Source organism: Tenrec ecaudatus, chromosome 1 (assembly GCF_050624435.1).
Source record: "Tenrec ecaudatus isolate mTenEca1 chromosome 1, mTenEca1.hap1, whole genome shotgun sequence".
NCBI lineage: Eukaryota > Metazoa > Chordata > Mammalia > Afrosoricida > Tenrecidae > Tenrec > Tenrec ecaudatus.
In genome coordinates this window covers 187,484,723-187,506,743 of record NC_134530.1, presented here as the reverse complement: position 1 = coordinate 187,506,743, position 22,021 = coordinate 187,484,723, and the positions used below count along the sequence as shown (strand labels likewise).

Here is a 22,021-nt window from a genome sequence, read left to right as displayed (position 1 = left end):
AAAACAAAGGAAAAATCAACACTACTACACTGATCACTGCTTTGTTAAGTGCTTACCAGAGACTGTCGTAATACAATCCTTTTAATAAAAAGTGCTTACTTCCATTTTCACTTACAATAGCTAAACCACGAGCTTAAGAAAAAGGCAATTGCCTTCTGTGAGAGGCTTATTTCAAAATTCAGTGCTCATAGATGAGCAATTGATGCTCATATAAAAATTACTCTACTTACAACAGATGAAGTTATTTTCTTTCAAACCATTTCTGCATTATACCCATGGGTCTGAGGCTTGTGAAAAGGGTCCCTACTGGCACTGGAGGGTACATGTTAGGCTGCTAATTACCAAGGTCAGTGGTTCAAACAAGCAAGTTGGTCCGAGGGTGAAAGATGAGACTCTCTGCTTCAGAAATATATATAGTTTAGGAATCTCTACACAAGGTCACTATGAATTAGAATTGATTTGATGGCAGTGGGTGGGACTTAAGACTTGTGGAAGTGAAGATTCTTGCTCAAGATGGCAGGGTGACATAGAAGTTTAAAACAAAGCAAAACAAACTCTCCTCGTCTAACATCTGGGTGATGATGTTAAATGTCAGTGGCCCACATATAAAGGCCACTCTAACCCTCCTAGTGGAGCCCGGTAGTGAGTGGGTACTAGCTGGGCGCTCTCCACAAGGTCACATTTAGAAAGCACAGATGCGCTGAGGGAGAAAGACTGGGCTTTCTGCTCCCATCCCGAGTTAGAGTCAAGGGCAGTTCTAGCCTGTCCTACAGGGTGGCTTGGAGTCAGCATCAACTGGATGGCAGTGAGAGTGACCATTCTGCTAGCATTCCACAATGGCTGTTATTGTTTCTTGTTTGTTTGTTTGTTTAATCATTTGTTTTTAAGAAGTAGTTATACAACTGAGGATGGTAATTAAGGGGTCTCTGCCAGACTTCCCTTTATTTTCTTCCTTTTCTTACTTCACTTTCTGGTAAGAAAAAGGTTGTCAGATTGTAATAAAAAATTTATAGAGAACCAGAGTAATATTTCCTTAGAAATAAATTAAACTGTTTCCTGAGAAACCATATTGGGCTGAATTTTAAATGCTGGGTTCAGTCCAAAGTCTCTGAAGAGATCCTGAAATATTAAGTTCAAGAGACAGGGAATGTTCCAGATAACAGAATCAGAAACAAAGTGGCTAATGAATGTGTTGTTTTCTTGTCTTTCAAGTCACTGTAAATGGGGAGAAAGACATTTCAACTATGAGGTGGGATCTCCCATAAATTCAAATATAATCTCTGCGTCTCATCGACTAAATAAATTATGTAAAAAAACTCCTAATAAAACATGGTCTTTGTTTCCAAAATCAGAAAAGAAGATTAGAACCAGATACTCAGCGTGCATTCCCATTATCCTTTGCTATGGCAACCTTTCATTTGCGCTCCCAAAACATGTCACAGAGGTAGCAGGATGAATCATAAATAAAAAATACTTAGTTTGAGGTTTTGGGTTTATGGAATTAATATTTTCAGGGGAAAAAATCAGCTATAGTTATAGTCAGACCAGAAGGCAAAAAGACAAATTACCATAGCTCTTCACTACACCAAGCAATGATCCTAGATTAGTTTTTTAAAAGGTAAAAAAATATATATAACACAATATTTTCCAAGTCAACATTGATCTTAAGCTAGTTTAATCACAATTTAGCAATTGGGAAACAGAGGAAATACTACATAGACCAAAGACTTGGGTGATAATTAAGTCAAATTAGCAACATTTAAATCTGGGAGCTCAACCATTAGCTGCTGCCTACTGCTGCCCAAACCTGCAGGCCAAGAGAAGCATAAGCTGCGCTGCTCGCTCACTCACTCGACACCCACTTCACCTGGGAGGCTCTGCTTTCAGGCAGCAGTCAATTCGCACAACCTTAGTGCCTATCAATCTGCTATTGGGGCTAAATCAACCATGCTTCTAGTTCTATTTTCCCTGCTACACCTCAAAATGTAAGCCCCTCCTTTCTCTCTAATCTCCATAATCTCAGGCTCTTTTTCCTAACCTCATTTCTCACTCCTTTCCTTCCCAAATCCTTTCACCGTGCTCTCAGAAATTTCCATTTCATGTCAACCAGCTGTGCTATATTCTAAATCTCCTTGCCATATACCGCGAACCCTTCTTTGCTTTCGCAGGAATAGTGAAATCTCATTGATTCTCCTAACAGCCTGTACTGTGCTCCCCATTTTATGCAGGGTAAAACGGGCCAGCTCAAGGCTATCTATATCCACCAATGCTGTTCGAGCCCATTGCTGAAGCCACTGGGTCAGTCATCTCATTGCGACTTGTACTCTTTTTCCTGGACCATCTACTTTACCAAGCACAATGTCTCTCCTGAGGACATGTTCCAAGTATATGAGACGGAGTCTTATCATCCTCACTTCCAAGAATCGTTCTGGCTGTTCTTCTTCCAACATAGATTTGCTCAATGAAATAAGTTTGATTTCTTGATTGCTGCTCCCATGGTGTTGGTTTATTATAGATTAAAACAAAATTAAATACCTGATACCTTCAATATTTTCTCCACGTACTAGGATGTTGCTTATTGGTCACATTGTGAATATTTTCGTTTTCTTTATCTAGTGAGATGTAATGAATACTGAAGGAAAATTTTTTTTAAAAATACTGATTTTCATTAGTGAAGTGTTCCAAGTCTTATTCACTTTTATCAAGCAAGGCTATGTCATCTGTATTATCATTTGTCATTAATAAGACATTTTTTCAAACCTGATGCCACAGAGTTCTTCATATAGCCCAACTTCTTGGATAATTTGTTTAGCATGTAGCCTAACTATTGTGAAAGAGTACAATTCTAATGCAGAACTTTCCCAATTTTAAAACCACACCGTATCCCCTTATTCTGTTTAAATGTCTCATTTTTTGTTATGTACACCTTTTGCATGAGCACAATTCAGAGTTCTTCCCCTTAACATATAAGACAAAGACCTTAACTTGGTCCAACTTCATCAAGAACAACAGCCCTGGCTCAGGTAGACTATGGCCAAGGTGTTAGGGTTCAACATGGTAATGCTGGAGAACTGAGTCCTTTCCACAGTCCCTTCCAGTTTGAGATGAGCTTTGAATGAGATGAGATCCTGGCAGTCTAGGACTTGGAGTTGAGGATCATTTATTGGCTCAGCTGAGAGTGGTGTTTGATAAGATCCTAAAACCGGTGCTGACCTGCTTGCTCTATACCAGGAGGGAGGCACATGTTGGACTTTCAAGTTAATGGCTCTAGTCCATCCCAAGATCCATGCTGTGGGTGTGGCTATCCCCTGTACCTACCATGGAGAGGGGTTTATCTACCATGGAGAGGGGTTGACTACCATGTCAACAACCAGTACTCTACCTCTGAGCTGTGGGAGACCCTATCCAAAAGCCAGCCTTCACTCATCTTTGGTATAACATTTTATCTTCAAACCCTGGGTGATCTGCTTCCACATCAACTGGGACAACAACACAGACAGGCTGGAGCCATCAACAACCAGGAATCTTAAAAAATCATCTTATTGGGAGGTCTTACAAATATCGTAATATTCCATAGTTCAGTGACATCAAGAAGTATTGCACACTTGTTACCACAATCAATTTCAAAACATTCTTCTTGACCTCCTTGATATCTGTTCACCTTTGTCCCCTCCCTCCCACGGGATCCTTATCGTTGTTATATATATATTTAAATTTTTTGACGTATCTTACACTAATATATCCATTCACCTACAATTCTGATTTGTGCTCCCCTCGAGTGGAGTTATACAGTCATCATTGCTATCAGCCCCCCTTCTCCCCACCTCCCCCATCTCTTCCCATATACTCAGGAAACCATTATTCAAATCACTTTATCGGGGGGGGGGTGTTACCTATATTGGCTTTCATGAATTGAATGGTTTTAATGTTACCAATAACCATATACAAGTCTAACAAGGTAATGAGGTAGAACTGAACCATTACAGTAGGGAAATATTGACTATTGGATAGTTATGTGTTTCATCAGTGCTATACCGTACCCTGGATATATCATCCCTTCCTTTTGGCCCTTCTGGGAGGGACTGTCTATCTATTATTTTACAGGTGGGTTTTGGGTCTCCACTATACCCACACTCCTTCACATAGATTTGTTCGCTTAATTCTGATCTTCTGATACCTATTCCCATCGAGACCTCATGATCACACAGGCCGGTGCGCTTCTTTCTATATGGGCTTTGTTGCTTCATATTATGTTCAAAACAATGCATGTACTTAACAAGGAGCTCTCTATCCAAACGAGACAGGAGTGATGAAGAAGTGAAAGACATATGGAAACAGTTCCATGGATAATGGACAATGTAAACACCAATCTCCACAACCCCGAGACCAAGCGCTAGATGTTTCCCAGTTAGTACTACCAACCTCTCTGAAAATCTGAAAGTCTTAGGTAGAGTGGGAGAGAAATGTGGAACAAAACTGAAAATCATAAGAAATCAGGTTTACTGGATGGATAGAAACAGGATCTGTATGGATTGTGATAAGAGATGTAGGAGCTCCCAAGAAAATGATTAAAAAAATTAACAGGATCCATACGATTATAACTTTTAGTCACCTTGCAGGTCTGAAACAGGAATACTGCTTGCTTTAAAATAAAAAAAGCTATGGATCAGGTATGCATTGTATTCTCTCACCATATACACTGAGAAAATTATTAGAGAAGGTGGATTATATGAAGATGATGTGGCATCTGAACTGGAGGGAGGCTTAATTAACAACTGGCTGTATGCAGATGACACGAGTTGCCTGCTGAAAGTGAAGAGGACTTGAAGTGCTTGCTGATGAAGATCAAGGATTTCAGGCTTTCAGTATGGGTTACAATGTAAAGAGAACCCAATCCTCACAATTGGACCAATAGGTAACATTATGATAAACGGAGAAATGGTTGAAGTTGTAAAGGATTTTTCTTGCTTGGATCCACAATTAATGCTTATGGAAGCAGCAGTCAAGAGATCAAATGACACATTGCTTTGGGTAAATCTGCTGCACAAGGTGTCTTTAACATGTTGAAAATCAAAGATATTACTTTGAAGAGTGAAGTACACCTGACCCTAGCCATGGTATTTTCAATCACCTCATATGCATGTGAAAGGTGGACGTTAAAAAATGAAGACTGAAGAAAAGTCAGTGAACTCGATTTATGGTGAAGGAATGTTGAAAGTACCATGGACAGCGAAAAGAAAAGGGGGTGAAGGGAGACACCGGATAGGGCAAGATATGACAAAATAATAATTTATAAATTATCAAGGGCTCATGAGGGAGCGGGGAGTGGGGAGGGAGGGGAAAAAAGAGGACCTTATGAAAGGGCTTAAGTGGAGAGCAAATGCTTTGAAAATGACTAGGGCAAAGAATGTATAGATGTGCTTTATACAATTGATGTATGTATATGTATGGATTGTGATAAAAGTTGTATGAGTCCCTAATAAAATGCTAAAAAAGGGAAAAATAATATTCTAAAAAAATTAAAACTTGATGTTAATGAGTTGTTTCAGTAACTAGAAATATGCAGCCATGTGCTCTTTCAACAAGTTCAGAATATATAATAAGGTGTCCCTGCTCATAAGAAGGCGCAGCTATCAGCCTTAAAAAGCCAGGAAAACAAAGCCTCCATGAGCCTTAAGTTAAACTGGGATAAAGTAGTCATACTGTGCAAACAATAATCAGGAAAAACTTGTTATTCCCGATTTCTACTAAGTTCTTTATTCTAGTAAAAGATGTATCTCAATTTCCTAAGGGGATACCTTTCTCCCTCAGACACCAGGCCCCATGACTCCCAGGGCTAACCCCTTCCGGGCCAAAGTCAGACAAGCTGCAGCTATACAGTCTACCAAGTGCTGGCACTTAACATCCACAAACCAGAAGGCCATCAACTGCCTCTGAGTGGGTGGTGACACCTCCCATGATCACAGTTTGGAATGTTTGTTATTGTTAAGGACCTGGTAGAGGCATAAAGATCTTTTTTTCTTTTTTCTTTCCACAGTTAACTGAGATGTGTATGTGTGTGTGTGTGTGTGTGTGTGTGTGTGTGTGTGTGTGTGTGTGTGTGTGGTATATACAGCAGTAGAAATTTTCACTTATTTATTCCATCAGTAGATATGGTTTATACAATGTGCAATGGTTCCATTTCAGAAAATAAAGTTTAACAACTAAACATAAGTTAATATTCCTAAAGGGAGAGGAAAAGAAGCAACCTCAATGGGATATTTTTTAAATATTTAATTTTTCTTTTTAATACGAGTTATTCTCCTTCATAAATATAATGAGTGGTATGATTAAGTATGAAAGAAACCTTGGAAGCACTGAGGGTTATGTGTTAGGCTGGTAGCCACAAGGTTGGCAGTTCCACCCTACCAGCTGTTTCACTGTCTGCTCTGTAAAGATTTACAGTCTCAGAAATCCTGTACTGGGATGCTATGAGTCAGGAACCGAAATGACATGATGACAGTGGCTAGGATTAAGTCATTGGAACCTTCCATAAGCCAGTTAATAAATAAATGATAGAAATAGCTTAGTTTTAAAATAATAGTTTTGATGTAAGCATTGGTTCTTAGCACAGCTCTCAAGCAAACAATTTTAACTTTCATTTTTATTCCTGTTCAGTTTTTCTTCAGTTGGGAGTTAATATACATATATCATATTGTTCCATATTTCAATCATGTCAATTGCTACCACAATCTGTTTCCAAACATTTTTTTCTACATGGACTCCCCGACATTGTCTCCCTTTACTCCCCCACCATTCCTTACCCTGTTTCCCCCAAACCCTTTATTCGAATTGTTGTCCTTATAGGTTCATTAATCTTGGGTTTCAGATACTGAAAAATGGAAAATCATGTAGCAGGGTGACTTCAACAGACATAAAACTTCTGAGAAATACTCTAATATAAACAAACAAAACCTGTACAAAACAACACAAACCAAAAATACAGAAAACTTTGGAAACCAGATCAGGTGCAGCCTGCATCATAGTGTGGATTTACTGACAAAGTTTTAACTCTTCACTTTCTATACTCTTCTCTCCCGAGCACACTGTTTAGTCACCACTTTCCTCCCATCCATCAATTTAGATATGGGGAGTTCTCCGGAGGTGTATTTCCTATGTAGTTCCACAAATTAATCTTGAGTTCCTGTTGCTATCCATCACCTTCTGCTCACCGGATTCTCACAATTTAGGCTCTCATACTGGTCCCCCCTTTGACTTCGGATTATATGGATTCCAATCCTTCAGTCACTGATGATGGTGTCCTTCTTCCATGTGGACTTCACTGACCTCTCACTTAGATGGCTGCTTGTTTTCAGACAAGCCTTTAAGACCCCAAATGCTATTTTATCTGATAGCTGAGCACCATCTAAAAGCTTTGCTACATTTTGCTGTAGTACCCATATGTTCTGGTTTACTTTCCTAACGGCAAGTATAGAGCAGGGCCATGATGTAAGAACTAACTGTTCTTAAGTTGGAGCTAGGATTTACTCCCAAATTATAGCAAATTAACCTTCACTTTTCTATAACAACCACTACTTTATTTTTCATCTATTCTTTCATGATTCAACATATGCTTAACTGAGCTGAAAAATACACGGACTACTCATTTATTGACTATCTTGTTATCCAATATTTCATTTGACAATAATAAAAAGACTACTGAATATTTTGTGCACTAATGATGTCTGTCTTGCAGTAACAAATGCTGAGCTGTGAGGCAAGAGAAATGCTGGCTGTGATGGTGAAAGGTACATGTCATCTTGGCTGGGCGCCATCCTCAGTGATTTGACAGTTATGTTATGATGCACTTTGGCAGTTAAGTAATGATGCATTTTTACATAGGCCCATTTTTGCACACAAACCTGGTCTCTGGAACCTAATTGTATCTGTAAGTGAGAAATGCGTATTTTTTTTTTGTCATCCACTTTTAAAAGGTAAAGAGGCCTCCTGCTTTCAGGAACATTAATTTTAAACAATTCATTTGTTGCTGAGAGGTAAATAAGTGGGCTTTGTAGAACTAAAAATGTTAAAAATTCTGAAGAATTATTAAGATTAAGAGTAATAGGTAAATGTGCGGCTATAGCTACTTGATATTCATTTGTTATAGGCATTTACTATTCATTTATTACACTGTTATAGTAGAGTTTAACTCCAAAAAAAAGCCAACACACAGAGAGTATTTTCTATGTGCCAACATCTGAATTATGTTAAAAGTGTGTCTTTATCAATCTTCACAACAACCTTAAATTCAACTTTACAGACAAGTACAACAAAATAAATACCCCAGATCACATAGCCATTTAATGGCAGATCCACAATTTTCATAAGTAGGCTAATTTTAGAAGCCCTACGTTTAGCCACTAGATGAGAGAAGATGGCTCGAAGAGTAAGTGGATGAATGCATAAATCTCTGACTTGGAGATTATGCCATGTGTTGCCAAATTTCTTTCTTTTTTTTTTTTTTGTCACCGAATTTCTAAGGGACGAAAGTGATGCCTTCTGTTTCATGGCAAGTAAACTATGGGAGCAGAGACAGCAAGGTAACAAAGGGGTCCCTGCCACCCAAGTCAAGTTCTGTTATTTGTCTTTATACTGAACACACACGTGCACGCGTGCACAAATGGCCGACTGCAGGATGTCAGGCAATGAAAGCCCAGCTTGCTGTGGAAAGGGCCACCACCTTTCCACAGTGATAGCACATGGAACTCAGTCTTGTGTGCATGAAGAAGTAGTTCCTTAACTGACTGGGACACTGCAGTTCCAAACTTCTGCCAGTCTTGCAGTTTCAAACTTTAGTCACAGTCTGGCAAACTTTAAAGAACACCTACGAGTAATTGCCCCAAATTAAATAATTGCTCCAAAGTGCAGCTCTAGGTGATCCGGGGTAGGCCAACAACAAAGCACCCACCTTCCTGCATAACGAAAGGCTGACAGCGGAGCACTCAGGGAAACAAAGACACGGAACATCCTGGCTCTGATGAGCAGACAATCAGGGCTCAGAGGGAGCTGACAGATTGCGGGAGACGCTGTCAAAAACGAAGCTGACAGCAGAGAGAACAAAGGCTGGAAAGGTGGTGTCAAAAAGTGCCAAATGCACATCAGCACCCGGTCCATAGAGAGCAAACTAAAAGAGGAAATGCAGACATGTAGGAATGGAAATGCTAGCAAGGCAGTGAGGGAGTATGGAGCCAAGACTAGGCCAAGTAAATGGGGCTGGACTGGAGACAGATACAGCTTGAGCCACTCCCTTTCTAACCCACCGCAAATAGGCCACGTCATCCCAGGAAGTGAAATACATGTTAAATCATATAAAGATCAAATGAGTACTTGGAAAGTGGTCAGTTAATGGTAGAAACTCCTACTAGGCCTATTTATTACCTACCATAGCCCAGAAGTTAATCTGCATCTTACAAATATTTTTCATTAATTGTATCCCTACTTATGTAGTCCATTATTTTAAAGATATGGAAACTGAGGTCCAGAGGCATAGCACTATTAAAAAGTGGTAAAGTCAGACTGGGGTGTAGTCCTTCTAGACAAAAACAAACGTTTTCTTTTTTTTTCTTTACTAATTCTAGCTCTATTGCTAATTCAGTGTGACTTTGTTCAAATCTCTCTCATTTTTTAAAAGGCGGAGGTTTTGCTGCTGATTTTATCAGGAGAATGTGGTGAAGTGATGTCCAGACCTTAACAGATTGGCAACTTGTATATATATTACCTCTTAGAGAACTCCATCTTGGAAGACTATGTAATAAAAATAAATACAAAAACAAAAAATGAGTTACACTTAGCTCCACATACTCTAAGAAGTCACATACGAAGGAGGGGGGTGCTGAGCTGGGGAGGGGAGGGAGACCAAGGAAGCAGGAATGTTATTGAAAGAGTTACATTAGAAATAAACTTCAGCTCTAGTTAGCCCCGCTAGTTCCATGTGGATCAGAGATGAAATGCTCTGTTGAGCCCTTCCCCAAGTCCTGGCCCATGAACAAAATAAATGTCTGTAACAAACTTCTAATCATAGCTCATACACTGAATTTATTTGCCATGTCTCTTTCGTCTCAGTTAATCTGAGATGGTTCCCAGTCTTTTTCTTTTTTTTTTTTATTTTAACAATTTATTGGGGCTGATACAATTCTTTTCACAGTTCATACATATACATACATCAATTGTATAAAGCACATCTGTACAGTCTTTGCCCTAATTATTTTTTTCTCTTTTCTTCTTTTACATTTTATTAGGGACTCAAACAACTCTTACCACAATCCATACATATACATACATCAATTGTATAAAGCACATCCATACATTCCCTGCCCCAATCACTTTTGAAGACGACCGGCCAGTTTTTTTGTAATGTTTCCTATTGGTTAAATTCAGATTTTGTATTTTGGGCACAAATATTTCAGAAGTGACGCTGTGCCCTTCTCCATATATCATAAGAGGGGTTGTAAGTGTAGCATCCATAAGCTTAATTATAAAACCATTGCTTCAAAGCCGTCTGGTTGTTTGTGTAGCCTGTTTTATACAATAAGCAGACAGGACACTATGCCTTTGGCTGCTCTTCAATTAATTCTTTACTTTTTTGGTCTGTGAAGTAATTTGTGTTTCTACAAAAAGAAAGTGAAAGTAATGCACACCATGTAAATATAAAGCAGCAAATGTCAACTGCACTTAAATATCAGAGGATTTTAAAAAGTTTTTTTTAAATTTAATTTTTTTTAACTTCAAAAAGTTTATGGGAAATTTTCATAATTTTAAATTCCAGTTTCCCATGAATTTTTTGAAGACCCCTTGTACAAGCAGTCCCTGTCCCTAGGACTTAAAGACAACTCCTCCTTACTCTGCTTAAATATTAACTAAAAATACTCTTACTTTGAAACGACTCAACCAACCCTTTGTACCAACAAATTCTTCATCACAATTACCTTTACTTGATGCATATGGCACCTTTTAAATCACCAGGAGAGACTTTCAGCCTCTTCTCACACTAGACTGGAGGAAAGCTAAATAAGAACCATATGGTCTGAATTAGCTGCAAATTCTCAAAGACATAGGGAAGGAATTTGTTTATATTCTGGATACTGCTCATACAGGTTCCATAGCAAAAATATCGAGACACAATAATCAATGCTCTTTTAAGTTATTCTGCCTCTTCGATGGTAGATGCTCTGAGGGTTCAGTTTCTTAAAAATGCTAAGGAGTGGTTTGAGGGAGTAACTAGGCCAATGCTGTGACATTCTGGCGTTTGAGTTCTGCTTCTGGTTGCTCACTAGAGGGCAGGATTGCAGCACTGAAAACCAAGCACAACTTTTTCGTTATTTTTTTTTAAAGATTTCCTGGAACTTCGCAACAGACTTCTATATAAATTCATTTAAGCAGAAATCCTCCTAGTTATGTGCTCCCTTATGTTCATTAATTCAAAAATATAATATAAACCATACAAAAAGTAAATGATTTCTTTTCAACCCAGTTTTATTATGTGCTCTTTTCTTAACCAATTCATGTCCATTTTTTTCATAAATAATAAATTACAATCGTGAATCTCACTGCCATAGAGTGAACTCACTCCTAGCGACCCTACAGGACAGGTATTAACTGGCCCATTGGGTTTCAGAGACTGCAAGTCTTTATGGGAGTAGAAAGCCCGTCTTTCTCTCAGTAGAGCAGCCGGTGGTTTTGACCTGCTGAACTTGTGGTTAGCAACCTGATATGTAACCTATGACATCACCAGACCTTCATCAATATTGAATTAAATGGGGTTAAAGAAGGGAGTTCCTCTATCTAGACATAAATGATTAAGTAAAATTTTTTTCACTGTTTACTGGGCTTGCATTGTTTTTACAAATAAAGTGCTGATGGAGGTACATATATAGAGAGTCTGGAGTTCTTAGATATTAGTCACATCTGAATGACATGAGCCTTTCAGAAATCGGAAGATAAAATGAGAGAAATACATTTGCATTTTAGATATGTATGAGGGGACTTCAAGTTTGTAGGAAAATTCCAGTATTCTTAAATTCCACTTTCCCATGAATCTTTTGCGGTCTTTTAGTAGTCATCAAATCTAAGTACAGGGCATTTTGAAGACTGCTTAGTATACACAAGCAAGAGCATATATGCTGCGTCTCAGTTATGAATGTCAGAAACATTGTTGGAATTACATTATTGGGGCCCTTTAAAGTTATGTAGATCTGCCCTGACTGAAACAATGGAACCAAAACCTGCTAGCAACAAGGTCAGATATCGCAATCGGTATTACTTGCAGTGCATGCAACTCTAACTCAATGAAAAGGTTTTGAGCATTTTCTTGCACTAAACCAAACCCGAATCACTGCCATGAAAGGCAAAGAAGGAGACAAAAGAACTCTAAGAACCTGTTCTGACTTACCTACCAATTTGACTTAAAGACACACCTAGGAATAGGTGTCATTCATAACTCAGGGACTAGATCTATTTAGAAAGATAGGCAAATCATCCCATAACCAAGACATTGGCAGGAGGTAAAATACAAGCGCATGATACCACACTTGTTAGTGGAAGAGAGAGGTGACCAGGATGCTAGAACCCAAACTGAGTCAGTGTTATAAAATTTCTAGAAGGCACTTTATAGTCCCTATAGGAGCCCTGGTGGGGTAGTAGTTACAAGTTGGGTTGAGAACTGCACGGTCGGTAGTTTGATACCAGCAGCAGCTCCAAAGAAGATACACTGGGCTTTCTACTCCTGTCAACAGTTACAGTCTTGGAAACTCACAGGGCACCACTATGAGTCAGCATTGACTCAATGGCAGTATTTTGGCAGCGATACACATGTAGATGCTCTTCTTGGGGAATTCCCTGGCTTAGACTATGTGCCCATATTTGGACTGATTTTTATTTCTTCACTTGGCTACTAGCTTTGTCCTCTTTTACTAGGCCCAAGTTTAAGTGCTAACTCCTCCTCTTTTTCTAGGTATAAGCTTCAGTAATTTCCCTCGTGCTTCTTAGAAGAACCCTGTAGCCCCACACCACCGTGTTCACCTCACTGCTCTTCATCTACATATCGCCCCGCCTCTCCCTGGGAGATGCATGAGGACAGAATTCTGCTCGTTTCTTTAGAGCAGTGGTTCTCAACCTTCCTAATGCTGCGATCCTTTAATACAGTTCCTCATGTTGTGGAGCCCCCAACCATAAAATTATTTTCGTTGCTACTTCATAACTGTGATTTTGCTACTGTTATGAATTGGGTGACTCCTGTGAAAGGGTAGTTTTGACCCCTAAAGGGTTCACGATCCACAGGTTGAGAACCGCTGCTTTAGAGTTATATTTCCCATCATTGAGGGCACTATCCCTGTTGGGTAAACGGTTTGAAATTAGTTGAATGAATGGATGAAATGAAGAGATGTTGGTCAATGAAAAAGGCCTTTAATATGAATTAATGGTAATGAAATGCTTCTCCAACTAATCTCTTCTTATAATTAGTGACATACTTTTTTTGGTTTGCTGTGGTTAAGCCTCCTTTCCAGGTTATTTGGAAATTATTCTGGATTCCCTTTTAAATACAGACAGTGAGCGCAGCGGACTGGCACTGAAATTCAGACATATGATCTTCCATTTTTTTCTGACTTAGAGGGGAAAGGTTCACTTCCATTTCCACATCTGAAAACTAGCGGTTTCAATCAGATGTGCTCTGGAAAACAAAGGCAACCACACAACAATAACGGTCTTCAGAAAGAAGTGGGAGCTGATTTCTTAAGAACTCACAAGACAAGGGACCAGGTATAAGGCATCATGCAAAAAAAAAAAAGATATAAGTGTGTGTATGTATGTGTATATGTATATATGCATATGTATATATGTATATATATACGATATTAAATGAAGGGGGGAAGTGCAGAGTGGAGACCCAAGGCCCAAGTGTCGGCCAATGGAGATCCCCTCATAGAGGGGTTTAGGAGAGGAGATGGGTTAATTAGGGTGCGAGGTAGTACCGATGAAGAACACAGCTTTCCCCCAGATCCTGGATGCTTCCTCCCCCCAACTACCATGATCCGAATTCTACCTTGCAGGGCTGGATAGGACAGAGGCTGTACACTGGTACATATGAGGGCTGGAGGCACAGGGAATCCAGGGTGGATGATACCTTCAGGACCAAGGGTGTGAGGGACGATGCTGGGAGAGTGGAGGGAGAGTGGGTTGGAAAGGGGGAACTGATTACAAGGATCCACATGTGACCTCCTCCCTGGGAGAAGGACGGCAGAGAAGGGGGGGGAAGGGAGGCTCCGGATAGGGCAAGATATGACAAAATAACGATGTATAAATTACCAAGGGCACATGAGGGAGGGGGGAATGGGGAGGGAGGAGGGGGAAAAAAAAGAGGACCTGATGCAAGGGGCTTAAGTGGAGAGCAAATGCCTTGAGAATGATTGGGGCAGGGAATGTATGGATGTGCTTTATACAATTGATGTATGTATATGTATGGATTGTGATAAGAGTTGTATGAGTCCCTAATAAAATGTAAAAAAAGAAACGAGGAGAAAAAAATGATTAGGGCAAAGACTGTACAGATGTGCTTTATACAATTGATGTATGTATATGTATGAACTGTGATAAGAATTGTATGAGCCCCAATAAATTGTTAAAAAAATAAAAATAAAATAAGGTTAATGATCTGAAAAAAAAAAAGAACTCACAAGAAGAAGAGATGAGCCAGTCAGGGTGCAGTATAGCACTGATGAAACATACAACTTTCTTATAGTTCTTTAATGCTTCCTTCTCCCCCACTATCACTACCTCCATTCTACCTCACAAATCTGACTAGACAAGAGCATATACATGGGTACAGATAAGAGGCCACAACACAATGAATCCAGGACAGATAACCCCCTCAGGACCAATAATGAGAATAGAGATACTGGGAGGGTAAGGGGAATGCGGGGGGGGGGGTGGAGGGGGAATTGATGACAAGGATTGATATAAAACCCCCTCCCAGGGGGATGAACAACAGAAAAGTGGGTAAAGGGAGACAGCGGACAATGTAAGATATGAAAATAATAATTTGTAATTTATCAAGGGTTCATGAGGGAGGAAGGGTGGGGGAGGGAGGAAAAATGAACTGATATCAAGGCTCAAGTAGAAAGAAAATGCTTTGAAAATGATGATGGCAACATATGTAGAAATGTGCTTGACATGATGGATGGACCTATGGATTGTGATAAGAGCTATAAGAGCCCCAAATGAAAATATTTAACTAAAAACAAAAGAAAACAAAATCACAAAGCAGAATCTTATGCAAAAAACCCCAAAAAACGAAACAAAAAACAAAACAAAACAAAAAAACCAGCCCTGTAGCTCACAGTCAAATCTCTAACTGGGAAGATTTGAAACTCTCAGAAAATAGCATGTAATTCTTTAAAAAATCACTCTACTGGGGGCTCATACAACTCTTACCACAATCCATACATATATCCATTATGTCAAGCACAGTTGTACATTTGTTGCCATCATCGTTTTAAAACAATTGGTTTTTACTTGAGCCCTTGGTATCAGCTCTTCATTTTTTCCCCTCCATCCCCACTCCCCCCTCCCTCATGAACCCTTGATAATTTATGGATTATTATTTTGTCGTATCTTACACTGTCTGACATCTCCCTTCACCCACTTTTCTGTTGTCCATCCCCCAGGGAGGAGGTTATGTGTAGATCCTTGTAATCAGTTCCCCCTTTTCACCCACCCTCCCGGTATTGCCACTCTCACCACTGGCCCTGACAGGATCATCTGTCCTGGATTACTTGTGTTTCCAGCTCCTGTCTGTATCAGTGTACATCCTCTGGTCTGGTCAGATTTGTAAGGTAGAATTGGGATCATGATAATGAGGGGGTGGAAGCATTTAAGGACTCAAGAAAGTTGAATGTTTCATGACTGGCTTGTCTCCTCACCGTGACCCTTCTGTAAGGGGATGTCCATTTGCCTACAGCTGAGCTTTGGTTCTCCAATCTGCACTCCCCCTTATTCACAATCATATGATTTTTTTGTTCTTTGATGACTGATACCTTCGACAGCTTGTGATCACACAGGCTGGTGTGCTTCTTCAAGGCGGGCATGGTTGCTTCTGAGCTAGATGGCTGCTTGTTTATCTTCAAGCCTTTTAGACCCCAAATGAATAGCATTTAAGTTTGTTTGGAAAAAAAGATGATGAATTTAATGAGAGGTTGAACCTAGAATAATATACCATGGAATACTCTAGAGCAGCGATTCTCAACCTGTGGGTCACAACCCCTTTGGGGGTCAAACACCCCTTTCATAGGGGTTTCCCAATTCATAATAGTAGCAAAATTAGTAATTTTACGGTTGGGAGTCATCACAACACGAGGAACTGTATTAAAGGGTCTCGGCATTAGAAAGGTTGAGAACCACTGCTCTAAAGAGTCAACTGACCCCTCCTCCCTCTACAGTTTGTGTTAGGCTGGGAAACCAGTTATGAATGTACTCATCTGTGGGGCCCTGTATTCTGAATTTACATGGTAAAATTAAATTAGGTAAACAACCCCACTGTTACCCACCATGCTTCTTTGAGCTATAAGAAGGCTGTAACTAATTATATGATCTCTCTCTCTCTCTCTCTCTCTCTCTCCCTATCACACACACACACACACACACACACACACACACACACACACACACACATGCATCAGCTGGACCAGCTCCACCTGGACCAGCTCCACCTTTTTCTTCCTGTCTTCCCCACCACAGTGATTCCTAGAATCACTAGCAGGTCACAATAAGGCCAATTCAAAGTTTAATAATCAGGATGACATAAACTGGAAATAGCGAAGGAGCCTAAATTTCCCTCTGACTCAAAGTTTCAACATATATCTGACAAGGACTAAAGAGGAGTTAGTGCCAAACTGAAAACCCACCGTAAAGAAGAGGTTAAAACATGGTAAATCGTAATTCCTACCAGGGCTATCAACAAACAGGCTCCTTCCAAATTGACTCTTGCTGAAAATTAGCATTTCCACCCCCAGATATATTGAGTCAGAATCTAAATTTTAACAAGATCAAAATTTAGAAGCCTCACTTTTGGGTTTTGTTAACATGTAGACTCTGCTTCAATATCTGAAGTGGAAATGAAAATTCTTGGCAGGGAGTCAACTCAAAGCCCTGATTCCGACCACCCCTATAGCACTTTTACTGCAAAGAACTTCTTGGTAAACTGTCTCATCTGGTCTGTCAGGTAAACAACCCCACTGAGTAGATAAATTATTATTATTTTCATCCTCATTTATTCTTTATTTTCCAGCAACAAACAAGTAGGAATAAAAAAGGAGACAAGAAAATTCAGGCTAAGGTCAAAACCAAAGATGATAATGTGAGTGTGTAAGCCATTATTAATGCCTCTATTTTATAACCAAATCAAACTTACTGCCATTGAGTCAATCCTAACTCTCAGTGACCCTCCGTACAGTTTCAAGGGTGTAAATCTGTATGGGAGCACATAGCCTTATCTTCCCCCAAAGAGCAGCTGGTGGCTGGAACCTTTGACACGGTAGCTAGCACTACAATACTTACCTGACAGTGTCACCAGTCCTCTTCCACCTTATAAAACCGAAAAACCAAACTCACCGCCATAGAGTTGACTCTGACTAATAACGAGTCGACAGACCAGCGTAGAATTGTCTCTGTGAGTTTCTGGGGCTGTAAATCTTTATCAGCGTAGAAAGCCTCATCTTCCTCCTGCAGAGTGGCTGGTGGCTTCCGATTGTTGACCATACAACCCTGGGTTAGCAGCCCAAGGCGCCACCCACTATGCCAACAGAGCTCCTTTCCACTGTATCAAGGACGCTAAAATATGCTCAGTAACGTACCTGAGCTACTTAGGATCAGAATCCCAATTTCCTGATTTTTATTCAGTTTGCTTTTAATTAGACCATTAATCCAAACCCTGGCTATTTATTAGAATCACTTGGGGAAGTTTTATAGTCTCAGATAAAATAAATAAAAATTTCCTGAGACAGGGCCCAACTATTTGCTTTAAGAACTTTGTAGAAGTCTCTAATGTGACTCTAAACTTTACCAAGAATTTTAAAGTCCAACTTCACATTAGAATCACCAGGAAGCTTGACGAGCACTGCAAAGGGGGACTTAATTGGCCTGGGCGGGGCCCAGGCTCTCCATGTGATAACAACATGCAGCCAAGTGTGGAAATCCCTGTACGGTGTCTCTAATGAGCACATTTTAACATTCTTTAACTTATAGACTCCTTATAATGATTCCTTAATATTTAAAACGTTTCAAAAGGTCGTGGGTGCAAAATTCTTAAGGTCAAATATCAAAGTTATATGTCATGAAAAATAATGTCAATTGCAGCATTAATTGAGTGGGATAAAATCTAACTGAAAATGGTGGGAATGGTAACAGCAAGAGCAGCAAGTTTTATTTAAAAAAATAAGACTGATGTGCATCTGCGATCAGAGTTACTAGGATGTAGTACAGGGGAATCTACTGAAGAGAGTAAGTCAGAGAGGGTTTGGCAAAATTAAATTAGGTAAACGACCCCACTGTTACCTGCCATGCCTCTTTGAGGTGTAAGAAGGCTGTTACAGATTATATGATCTCTCTCTCTCTCTCTCTCTCTCTCTCTCTCTCTCTCTCTCTCTCTCTCTCTTTCACACACACACACACACACACACACACACACACACACACACACACACACACACACACCACAAATGAAGATGTTAAGCCTTCCCTAAAATCTATTAGTGTAAATCATGCAACATTATCCAAAAAGAGTGTATCCAAACTCCTAACAGATCGTCCTTTCTGTATCTTCATGTAGACAAAAATACACAAAGAGAGTTGATTCACTCAGTACGACAAGCTATCAGATTTTACTTAAATTATTAAAAATTCTGATAATGTGCTTAAAATACCAAGATTATATCACACTTGACGCATTTAAAAATGAAGACACATCATGTATAAAATGATTAATACAAATATAAAATAGGGCTCACTGCAGGCTCAGTTTTATATCTCATTAGATAATTTGCCAGCAAAATTATATAATTAACCTTGAAAGTACTGAAAAATAGGTTATAATTTCACACTGTATTAAATTATTTCTGCTCCCAAAGGATTTATAGTGTCAGCCCTATGTAGGGGTGGCTATGAGTTAAAATCGATTTACTGACAGTTGATTTTGGGGTAAATGTGTATAAGGGTGCATCAAAAAGTTCATGGAAAAATAGAACTAAAAGATAATGGAATTTTGCATGAGTACTTTGAAGCCCCTTATACTTATTTTGATAAGAGGACTATTCTCTTTTAATAGGGTGCTGTGCAGACTAGGTCTTAAAAGCTGTGAGCAGCCATAAAAGCTGAAACTGTGGGTCTCTGTCCATCTGGAGCAGAGAAGAGTAAGGAAAATCAAAGATGCATATAAACAATTAGTCTAACGGAATAGCAAACCACATGGACCTTAGACTCCATGATCCGGGCCAGAGGAACTAGATGGTGATCCCTTTCAATGACTGAAAGGGATAGAGTGGGGAAAAAATGTGGAACAAAACCCAGGATCCTATAAAAAAAAAAAGACCATCGAGAGACTGGGAGAACCCCTGAGCCTATGACTTAGTCACCCTTCAGGCCTGGAATGGAACTTATCCTCACAGCACAGCTTGTAGTCAAACAACACCAAACCAACCCACAGCTGTCAAGTCTACTCTGACTCAGTGACCCTATAGGACAGAGGAGAACTACTCCCCACCCCCAAGGCTTCCTAGACTGTAAACCTTTACAGGAGTAGATAGTCTTTCTCTGAAGAAACAACCAGTGGGTTTGAACCACTGAGCTTGAGGTTAGCAGCTCAATATGTGATGACCTACACCACGAAGACTCCTACTCAAACGTTGAAGTAGACAATAACTTGAGAGGTACATACTCCTTAAAACAATCAATATTTGCGATCAAAAGGGCAGCATTTGCTCAAGAACAACTTTCAGAAGGTAGGGAGGGCTTTATTTATTTATTTATTTTTCGGCACGAAGTCAAATTCTTTACTTCCCCAAAGTCAAGACTAAAGGGAAGAAGGGCAGGGTGGGAGGAGGAGGCAGAGGCAGAGACGGGAGATGAGGTGGGAAGAGAGGGGCAGAGTAAACCACTGTTCTATCAAGTGCTCAAGGTAAAAAAAAAAAGAGTCCTGGAGAATCGTCCACGGCTGTGGGAAGCATTTTGGTTTCCTTTTGTGAATAAGTGGTAGGGAGGGTTTTATAACAAAAGATTCACTCACTACCACCAAGTGGATGCTGATATGTGCTGTGGGACAGTTTGCAACTTAATAAACTGTAGGTTTCTGAGACTGTAACTCTTTACAGGAGTAGAGAGCCTCATCTTCTTTCTGAGGAGCAGTTGGTGGTTTCGAACTATCGATCTTGTGGTTAGCAGCCCAACTCAAAAGCACTACAGCGCCAGAGCTTCTCATTAGGAAAGAAGGAGGAATGAAGACAGCAAACACAGAGACAAAGTGGGAAAGCGGATGTCGCAAGGACAGTGAATTACTTAATGTGGCTCTTCTAGCCAAAGTCTCTAATTCCCATCAAATGACCTTTCCCTGCATGGGTCTGGTAAGAAGATGGGGAAGATATTAAAAGGATTCATCTACAAGAAACTGTAAACAGGATTCTTGGAGTGCCATCCTGCTATGTATAAAATGAGCCCTCGGAGAAGCAGGAAGATTCTCATTGGTAACAAGAGCCAGGAGTGGAGCTCATCCTCTGGACCTGAGAACCCCCAACAGTAAACCTCTGAGTCAGAAGACAGGTATACCATGAGAAGAGCAGCAGCAGAACCAGGAGCCAGGGCATGGGACAGTGATGGACTTCAAAACCCACGGAGCAAGTAAAGCTGTGTGCTTCTGTGCAGGAGGCTGACTTGTGAGTGGGGAGCCTCTGATCACTTAATTCAGGGAGTTGAGTTGGCTGATCCACAATACTTCAGCTGAATGCCTTCGGTTGAAGCTTATAGCAGAGAGTGGTATGCCCCTTGAGTATTTGTTAACAGAAGTGACAAAACTTTGTAACATGTCCTGATGAACAATTCAAGCCTGAGCATTTCTCACTGGTATTATAATTTAATTTCCTTAATAAACCCTTTTATCATGGATTTGTCTGGGTTTTGTGTAGCCATGGCAGTGAACAGTGAACATGAATGAAAACCTAGAGATGCAATGGCGAAGTAAAATAGAGAACCTAAGCCTTTACAGATGTGGCACTGTGGAGAACATAATCAATGTCATGATGAAGCAAAATATGTATAAATTCTTGAATGTAAACCTGATTTGCTCTGTAAACCTTTATCCAATTAACAATAAGAAGTTAAAAAATATTGAGCTTTATCATTAACTATTCAAAAATCTAGAGGAAATATAATGAAATGAGTTAAATTTAATTGAAGTTGCAATACCATTATTTGAATGTGAAAATAATTTGACAAATTAATGGTGATAAAAGAGCAGCATATGATGAAAGAGAAGTAACATTTCAAGTTATCAGAACAATTTGATTCAATGGGTAATAGAAAAGATTTCAGTGAAAACAAGTTGTCAATATTGTTTAAAAAATTCTATTGAAAAGCAAATTTGCTTGTAAATTACAGACAAGTCCAATTCCTACATCAATATGTATTATTTAGTTCACCCAGAAAGTACATTCCTTGCTAGAAGTGTCAATGATATACATGGTTTTGAAATGAACAGTTATTCTTTATTAAAATCTGAAAATTTAAGCAAAAAATGGTTATAGAATACAATGGAAATGACAAACATTTAATCGTAAGAAAATGTGTTGACAAGCAATTGATTTTTCTTGAATACTACCGACAATTACACACTTGCAAAGGTCCTATTTCTGTAGCTTTAGGATGCTTCCACTGAGGTATAAAGTACCTCAGCCACAATAATTAACAGGATGCATTTCCGACTTCTGATTATCTACTCGTGCATCCG

The 22,021-nt window shown here is 39.5% G+C and overlaps 1 protein-coding gene across 8 annotated transcripts in view; it reads right to left on the bottom strand.

Moving 5' to 3' along the window:
- Window positions 1-22,021, bottom strand: part of RABGAP1L (RAB GTPase activating protein 1 like) — an 828,618-nt gene that overhangs the window by 216,310 nt on the left and 590,287 nt on the right. The gene's annotated exons all lie outside the window — the stretch shown is intronic.